At 46.3% G+C, this 10,479-nt stretch overlaps 1 pseudogene; it reads left to right on the plus strand.

Annotated features, from left to right (window-relative positions):
* Positions 1–8,154, plus strand: part of LOC111957284 (protein jagged-1b-like) — a 60,121-nt pseudogene extending 51,967 nt beyond the window's left edge.
* Positions 8,155–10,479: the final 2,325 nt, after the last annotated feature.

The raw sequence follows: 10,479 nt of genomic DNA on the forward strand, positions 1-10,479 counted from the left end.
GACCCAGTACTCTCGTATTGAGAAGAAATCCCCAAAGCCCTGATGCATATTAGTTTTAATGGACAGATGATACTTCAGTAGGGGGTAGGCACGCAAACACACACACACACACACCACACACACACACACCACACACACACACACACACACACACACACACAACACACACACACACACACACACACCACACACACACACACACACACGCACACCACACACACACACACACGGCTTGGGGCTCATAAGGTCCGTGGAGACATATTTCAGGATGACAGTCTCCTTATAGACCTCTGTGTTGTAGTGATATGTCACACTGACACCTGATCCCCTACAGTTCCACTTCATAGCGCGCGGTACATTGCTCACATTCACTTGTTTGCACTCAACCACACACACACACACACACACCACACAACACACACACACACACACACACACACACACACCACACACACACACACACACACACACACACACACACACACACACACCCACACACCCACAGCCCAGGCTTTAGCTCCGACCCACAGGATAGAGTTCCCAAAAATCTGACCCCAATCTGGAAAAACAGACTCAGTACACACACTATACTTGAGAATATACTTGACATAGTTCCTCTCTGTCTCTGAGTCTTCCCAGTCTTCACTGTCTGAATCAGTGACAATCCCTGCCTTCAGGCTGTTCCTACGGAGGTCAACGCTCCCGGTCTCTCTGCTCTTTCTCACCCCTGGTGTACAATCCTTATGGGTCTGACAGCAGCAGGGTTTCTATTACCTGACTGCTTCCTGCTCCTGATTGTGGTGTCACACCCCTCACCCCCTGCTGTCAGAGACCTCTCTCAGCTCCAACACTCTGGAGTCTGGTAGAGGTGACAGAGACACAAGTACTTCTATAGCCACTGGAGTGGTTCAGGTCCCTGGGTCTCGTGTAGAGATGAGACGTCCATACACAGACACACGTAGGACACACGTGAGACACACGTAGAGACACACGTAGAGACACACGTAGAGACACACGTAGAGACACACGTAGAGACACACGTAGAGACACACGTAGAAGACACACACTAGAGAACACCAAACAACATAACACACGTGAGAACAAGACACACACACACACACACACGTAGAGACACACGTAGAGACACAACAGTAGAGACACACACACACCACACACACACACAGATATACACACACACTAGAACACAAGACACACACACACACACGTAGAGACACACAAACGTAGAGACACACAACGTAGAGACACCACCACTAGAGACACACACACGTAGAGACACACACATAGAGACACATACACACATAGAGACACACACATAGAGACACACACATAGACACACGTAGAGACACACACACATAGAGACACCAACATAGAGACACACAAAGAGACACACACATAGAGACACACACGTAGAGACACACACACATAGACACACACATAGAGACCAACGTAGAGACACACAGCACATAGAGACACACTCATAGAGACACACACATAGAGACACACACACATAGAGACACACACGTAGAGACACACATAGAGACACACATAGAGACACACGTAGAGACACACGTAGAGACACACATAGAGACACACACATAGAGACACAACATAGACACACACACACATAGAGACACACACATAGAGACAACACATAGAGACACACACCATAGAGACACACACATAGGAGACACACACACATAGAAGACACACGTAGAGACACACATAGAGACACACACATAGAGACAACACATAGAGACACACACATAGAGACACACACATAGAGACACACACATGAGAACACACACATAGAGACACACACTACGAGACACACATAGAGACACACACATAGAGACACACACACATAGAGAACACACGTAGAGACACCACATAGAGACACACTAGAGAGACACACACACATAGAGAACACGTAGAGACACACATGAGACACCACATAGAGACACACGTAAGAACCACATAGAGAACACACATAGAGAACACACACACATAGAGACACACGTAGAGACACACATACAGACACACATAGAGACACCACACACATAGAGACACACGAAGAACACAACATAGAGACACACATAGAGACACACACAGATAGAGACACACATAGAGACACACATAAGACACACACACATAGAGACACACATAGAGACACACATAGAGAACACCACACATAGAGACACACTAGAGACACATAGAGACACACGTAGAGACACACATAGAGACACACGTAGAGACACACTAGAGGACACACGTAGAGACACACAGTAGAGACACACGTAAGACACACATAGAGACACACACACATAGAGACCACACGTAGAGACACACCATAGAGACATACGTAGAGACACACATAGAGACACACGTAGAGACACACGTAGAGACACACGTAGAACCACACATAGACACACTAGAGACACACACATAGAGAACACAACATAGAGACACACAGAACACACGTAGAGACATACGTAGACACACATAGAGACACACGTAGAGACACACATAGAGAACACACATAGAGACACACACACATAGAGACACCACACATAGAGACACACACATAGAACACACACACATAGAGACACACACACACACACACGTAGAGACACACACATAGAGACACACACACATAGAGACACACACACGTAGAGACACACACACATAGAGACACACGTAGAGACACCACATAGAGACAACAACATAGAGACACACGTAGAGAAACACACACGTAGAGCACACACATAGAGACACCACACACGTAGAGACACACACGTGAGGACACACACGTAGAGACACACACATAGAGACACACACACGTAGAGAACACACACACGTAGAGACACACACACATTAGAGACACATGTAGAGTCACACACACGAGAGACACACACATAATAGAGACACACACATAAGAGACACACACATAGAGACCACACGTAGAGACACACACGTAGAGACACACAAATAGAGACACAACACACATAGAGACACACACATAGAGACACACACATAGAGACACACGTAGAGACACACACACATAGAGACTCACGTAGAGACACACACGTAGAGACACACACATAGAGACACACACACGTAGAGACACACACACACGTAGAGACACACACACATAGAGACACATGTAGAGCACACACACGTAGAGACACAACATATAGAGACACACACATAGAGACACACACATAGAGCACACACGTAGAGACACACACGTAGAGACACACACATAGAGGACACCACACATAGAGACACACCACACATAGAGACACACACATAGAGACACACACACATAGAGACACACACACATAGAGACACAACACACAAGAGACAACACACACATAGAGACACACACGTAGAGAACCACACACATAGAGACACACACATAGAGACACACACACGTAGAGACACAAACACATAGAGACACACAACATAGAGACACACAAAGAGACACACACATAGAGACACACACGTAGAGACACACACACTAGAGACACACACATAGAGACACACGTAGAACACACACACATAGAGACACACTCATAGAGACACACACATAGAGACACACACATAGAGACACCCACACACGTAGAGACACAACACATAGAGAACACACACATAGAGACACACAAAAGACACACACCATAACACACACGTAGACGACACACACATAGAGACACACACATAGAACACACGTAGAGACACACACACATAGAGACACACCATAGAGACACACACGTAGAGACACAACACATAGAGACACATCATAGAGACACACACATAGAACAACACCACATAGAGGACCACACACGAGAGACACACACATAGAGACACAACATAGAGACACACACTAGAGACACACGTAGAACACACATAGAAGACAACAAGACACACATAGAGACACACCACATAGAGACACACACACATAGAGACACAACACACATAGAGACACACACATAGAGACACACACACATAGAGACACCAACACATAGAGACACACGTAGGACACACATAGAAAACACACACATAGAGACACACACATAGAGACACACCACATAGAACACACACATAGAGACACACACATAGAAGGACACACCACATAGAGACACACGTAGAGACACACATAGACACACACATAGAGACACACACATAAGAGCACACACAATAGACACACCACATAGAGACACACATAGAGACACACACACATAGAGACACCACACACATAGAGACACAGTAGAGACACACATAGAGACACACACATAGAGACACACACGTAGAGACACACATAGAGGACACACACATAGAGACACACACACATAGAGACACACGTAGAGACACACATAGAGACACACATAGAGACACACACACATAGAGACACCACGTAGAGAACACACAGTAGAGACACATATAGAGACACACACACATAGAGACACACATAGAGACACACATAGAGACACACCACACTAGAGGACACACATAGAGACACACACACATAGAGACACACATAGAGACACACGTAGAGACACACGTAGAGAACACACACACATGAGACACAACCACATAGAGACATACGTAGAACACAAGAGACACGTAGAACACACATAGAGACACACGTAGAGACACACATAGAGACACACACATATAGACACACACATATAGGACACACCATAGAGACACACACATGATAGACACACACATATAGACACACACATAGAGACACACACATAGAGAACACACCACAATAAGACACACACATAGAGACACACAAAGAGAGACACACACACATAAGACACACACACATAGAGGACACACACACACACGTAAGAGACACAACACTAGACACACACACACATAGAGACACACCACACGTAGAGACACACACCGTAGAGACACACACACATAGAGACACACGTAGAGACACACACATGAGACACACGTAGAGAAACACACACTAGAGACACACACATAGAGACACACACAACGTAGAGACACACACGTAGAGACACACACGTAGAGACACACACACGTAGAGGACACACACACACGTAGAGACACACACACATAGAGACACATGTAGAGTCACACACACGTAGAGACACACACATATGAGACACACACATAGAGACACACACATAGAGACACACACGTAGAGACACACACGTAGAGACAACACACATAGAGCACACACACGTAGAGGACACACACACATAGAGACACACACATAGAGACACACACGTAGAGACACACACACACGTAGAGACACACACACACATAGAGACACACACGTAGAGACACAAACACACATGAGACACACACGTGTAGACACAMACGCGCGCGCACACACAGCCTCTGGCTCAATTGAATTTAATTGCTCTGACATTTCAGTTACCACAGCCTTTGTCATTGTTGCCTAGCATGTTTGCTGTTTCTCTTTTTAGAGGTTTATTGCTCTCTGTATGTGTGAGTTGTGCCAGGCTCTTACAAAAGGACTGCTGCTGTACATTTGTGCAAGCTTAAAGATTGTCCTGAGACCCCACCAGTGATTTTTATTGATGTGTTCTCTCTCTCTACTTCCCATCTCTCTCCACAGACACCAACGAGTGTGACATGGGTGTGTGTGTCCATGCCCGCTCCTGCCGTAATCTGATTGGTGGATACCTGTGCGATTGCCTGCCAGGCTGGGCGGTGCCTAACTGTGACGTCAGTGAGTATGAGGTCAAGGATGGAGCAAGATGGTCCTGTGTGTTCACGTGTGCATGTACTCATGTGCGCATGTGCGTGTGTGCGAGTGTGCGTGTGTGGCAGTGTGCATGTGTGTGTGTGTGCGTGTGTGTGTACTGATCTGTATTTATCTCTGTTCTGTAGGGAACAGCAGCTGCCAGGGTTTGTGTCTAAACGGAGGTCACTGTGAGGACTCTGTGTCAGGCTCACACTGCCTGTGTGTACCTGGTTTCTCTGGGAAGCACTGCCAGACTGGCCCCAGTCCCTGTGATAGCACCCCCTGTCAGCACGGAGGCCAGTGTGTGGACAAGGAGGGCAGGGCGGAGCTGTGTAGCTGTCCCATGGGCTACTCAGGGATGTACTGCGAGGTCAGACTCCATCCTCAGATTCATCATCTTCCCATTGGTTTTCTGAATCCTCCTCACATATTTTGATCTTGTTAATATTTTCCAGATGGTGGTGGATCTGTGCAATCCCAACCCATGTCAGCAGGGGGTGCCCTGTCAGAGCGCCGACGGGGGGTACACGTGTGCCTGCCCCGAGGGTTACTATGGTAATGAGTGCACGAGCCTTAAGGACCCTTGTCATGGCCAACACTGTCCAGGTGAGTCGTAGTGGGACTACGGAGATTAGATTTTTTCCCTTCACATTATGTGTGTGTACAGGTGTGTTTGTTAACTAACTAACATGCCTCCCTCTCTCTCTTTCTCTCTCTCTCTCTCTCTCTCTGTCTCTCACTAGGTGCCATGTCAGACCCGGGTCATGGAGTGGTCAATCTCTACATGGTGTTGGTGGGTATGTCAGCGTTAGTAACGGCGTGCGGCTGCGCAGCCTGCGCCCTCCTCCTCTCCCGCCTCCACCGACGACGGAAAAAGACGCAGGGCGGGCCCCGGGAGGAGGGCATCAACAACCAGAGGGAGTTTGTCACCCTCGTCCGAAACCTAGACCGCCCCGCGCCCCTCCTGCCCCCTCTCACCCCCAACACCACCGTCCACACCCCTGTCCCTGTACCGCGCTTCTGCGAAGAGATTGAGCTCACTCTGCCCCTCTCCCCGGCCCCCTCACACCCCTCCCCTGCACTCAAACCATTAAACCACGCCCCCAAACAGGACATCTCCAACCGTGAGAGGGAGAAGCTCAACCGCTTCCACTACTCAGACAAACAGGAACTGGAGGTGTGACCTTTGGACCTTTCAACTGTCTAGAGGCTTTTATTATTTTGCGCCCGCTTCTCTCTGACCGGGCCCTGGCCCTGGCCCCCGGCGCCATGCCATGTTGCACAGGTTCCTGTGGTGATGCCCTCACCCCGACCCATCCCTCTGTGAGTTGACTCCTCATCTTTTGTGAGCTGATATTGTCATCTGCTAAATGGCATAAATTATTGTTGTAGAATGCTGGGCCTACGAGGTAGCTAAGCAGATCTATTTTGGGGCCCGACCTTGCCAACATCAAGAAACAGCATGGCGGGGAACTTTTTACATCGTGCCCTTCTGAACTGCTGACCCCGGAGCTAATCTTATGAGGGTTGGCCTTTGAGTTAGTCTGGCCTGTGTCTGAGTATCTCTGTGTTGTATGGGGACTCATGTAGACGGGAACAACTGTGAGGAGCCCTGTGAGCCATTCCCCAGGTTTTAATGTCCCTCTGTAGGCACCCCACTGCCCTGGCTGCCCTGGCTGCCCTGGAAGGCCTGTCACCGACATCTGTAACTGGACCTCTACAGGAACTGCAGCCCTGCGCTGTTGCCTTCTGGGCGGCAGCAACCGACAGGGGACGGGACGGAAGGGCAAAGTGGTTTTAATTCCAATTAGTCCATTTCCACATTAATTATTGAAGGATAAACGGTGGTATAATTATTGTGTGTGTGTGTGTCTGCGTGTGTCTGTGTGAGGTGTGTGTCACTGTGAGGTGTGTGTTGGTCTCTGTGTGTCAGTCTGAGGTGTGTGTGTGTGATAAGCATTACAGAGCGTCATGCCTGTTGCCAGGAGAAAGAGAGAAAATGACTGAAGGAGCAAAAGAGAAAAAAAAGAATCAATAAATTCAACCTTTAGATTAAAAAGAGGGAAAGGTTAGACAAGAGAGTAGAGCCTGACCCCAGTCCATTTGAACCATGAGAGAACTGAGTTAAAACACGACACTGTTGCCTGTGCGGTCTCTGTAACACACTGCGGTTGTCGAAGATGTAAGATGTTTTTTTATACCTGTGTGTAAAATAGCTCTGTTGTATATATGTTGTACATATTGATATTGTTTTTTTTGTACTGTGGTTTGCCTCTGAATGTCGCTGTTTTACTTCGCTCTATTTGTCCTCTCTCTCCTTCCATTCGTCTGGGGCTGCCAGCAGGTGTGGATCGTAATTAAAGTGCATTTACCTTCCAAATCCATGTTTGTGTCGCAGAGTTATTTGTACGTCTCAGATCCAACACAGATGGATCGGTGAATGGGTAGCGTTCAACAATCCTGTCGCGGTAGATCCGTGAGTTCATCAAGGGAGGTAGAAAGGAAAGACATTTTCAAAGTGTTTGAATGGGTCATGCAGTTCTATGGCTAGTAGCGCCATTCTATTCCACCAGTACTGGGAGTACAGAGAGGATATTCCATCATGAAGAGCATGGCTCTAAGCCACCATGACCGTGTCACGAGGTCACACAACACACAAACACCTGACCGGCTTTGATTTAATTGCCTGTGAGGGACTTTGTTAGTGTGTAAGTCCCTGTATGTTTATGTTAGAGAGCAAGAGATACTGTAAGTGGGTTCACAATACAGTGAGAATGAATATGTGATTTATATGTGTGTATGTTGTGAGAAAGAGAAAGTGAGTGAGAGGTCAGAGCAGTTAGTGAGCAGGCTTATGGCTATGACGAATGTGACCTTTGCCCTTCTCAGACAGGCTAAAGGGTGGAAATGACCATGGGCTTCCCGTCCCCACCCTGGCCACAAGGAAATGTAGGAAATAGAGTTTCTACCCAACACGCATGCACGCACACACACACACACACACAAAATCACTGCATTGTAAAGACCTCTTCACACCTGCTGTGCAGCTCAGGATGACTCCATAACCCACCCATCATCAACCAAGCAAAGGTCAAAGTTCCTCATTGTACAAAGTTTTAAGTTCCTCGTTCATCAATCATCCATTGATTTTGCTATCATACTAATGCAGGGTATATATCACACATTCTATTTATGGTGATGTATCCTATTGTGTGTACTGGTACTCGAGTGTGAGTTTGTCCACTTGTCGTCTCATTGGTGCCTGTATGTCCGCCCCTGCAGCTTTGAATCCATGAACTGGGGGTCAAGGTTAAAATCACAGAGGGTGGTTGTAATGTTTCTGCTAGTTCCTCTAGGTCTATTTTGAGGAGCCAGAGACCACTAGCTGTTGGAAACCTGCAGTTTCCATTCTGACCTCTCGATATTCTTGTCAGAAATTCGCTTTGGAGTGGTTGAAAGTAGTGATAAAATGCTAACGTTCCTCGTGGTTCTATTTCAATTCATCTTCTACTCTTTTTGGCCATTTTCTGGTGTTTTGTGGTGGGTAACGGTGAGGTTCGAGAATAATAAGTCAACATTGTAACTGATAGATGTTAGGCTGGAAATGTTTGAACAATTATATTTTTTTTGTGAAGCTTGCATTCAAATGCCACTCCCTGTTGCACACAAGCTTCCTGTCACAAGGGGATTTATGGTTGATTTAAGAACCATGTTACTTTATTTGGCACTGAATAGGAACTTACTATAGTCATTTTATTTTACCTGTTGAAATGGGAAAATTTGTTTTTTATCAAGTTGAAAATGTTTTCTTCATGCAGAAGGTTAAAATTAGGTGAATTCAAACTTAATTTTTAAAAACATGTTAGCTACACTTCTCAAAAGGCACAGAATCGGCGGAACAACCCCCTTTCAATATCAACATAACTCACAAGTGTGGAATAGGTATGATAAATATAAACCATTTGTCCCTCAAAGGTGGGAGATATTTTTGGGAGATATTTCTGTTCTTCAATATGTGGCACCTCCAACTGAATATGAACACTACAGATCTCACTTTCTTCATATTACCATTMAAAGCAGCAGGGCAGGTAGAATCATATCAAAAGGGTACTCAATGAGCTTTGCTGCAGCTTCATCATCTGGCTATGACTTCAGAGGAATGAGAGAATGATTAGGTAAATGAACCACGAAGGACAAGTTATGTAGCGCCATCTGGGGGCCAATAAAGGTAGTCATTATGTTAGCGGGGAAAAACRTTTGCTTTTATATTAGTTTGCAACACTAACTATTCATCTGTGGCTTAGTGCCAGTAAATTCATTGTTCATATAAGTTTTACTTTATTAAATATTTGTTTAAATACAGAAAATTTGCCAATCAATCAATCAATAGTGAGCTTCACTTGACTTTATCTGCAGATTTAGTCTAAACACCGGGCTTGTAAAAAAAGGCTGTCCTACTCCCCTCCTCTCTACCTAACTTCCCCTCGCAGTCCCCTTGGTTTCTCTTAAGTCACATTAGTTTGGCTGCGCAGTCTAACTTAGTTGTCACTCATCCATTATAGCGGCGCCATTCCATTCATCATGGATGTCAATATTTCCATAAGAAATATTGGGGCGGCTGTAAAAAAGGCCTTCCTGCTCCCCTCCTCTCTATCTAACTTCCCCTCACAGTCCCCTTGGTTTCCCTTAAGTCCCGTTAGTTTGGCTGC

This window comes from Salvelinus sp. IW2-2015, linkage group LG4p, assembly GCF_002910315.2.
Source record: "Salvelinus sp. IW2-2015 linkage group LG4p, ASM291031v2, whole genome shotgun sequence".
Classification (NCBI taxonomy): domain Eukaryota; kingdom Metazoa; phylum Chordata; class Actinopteri; order Salmoniformes; family Salmonidae; genus Salvelinus; species Salvelinus sp. IW2-2015.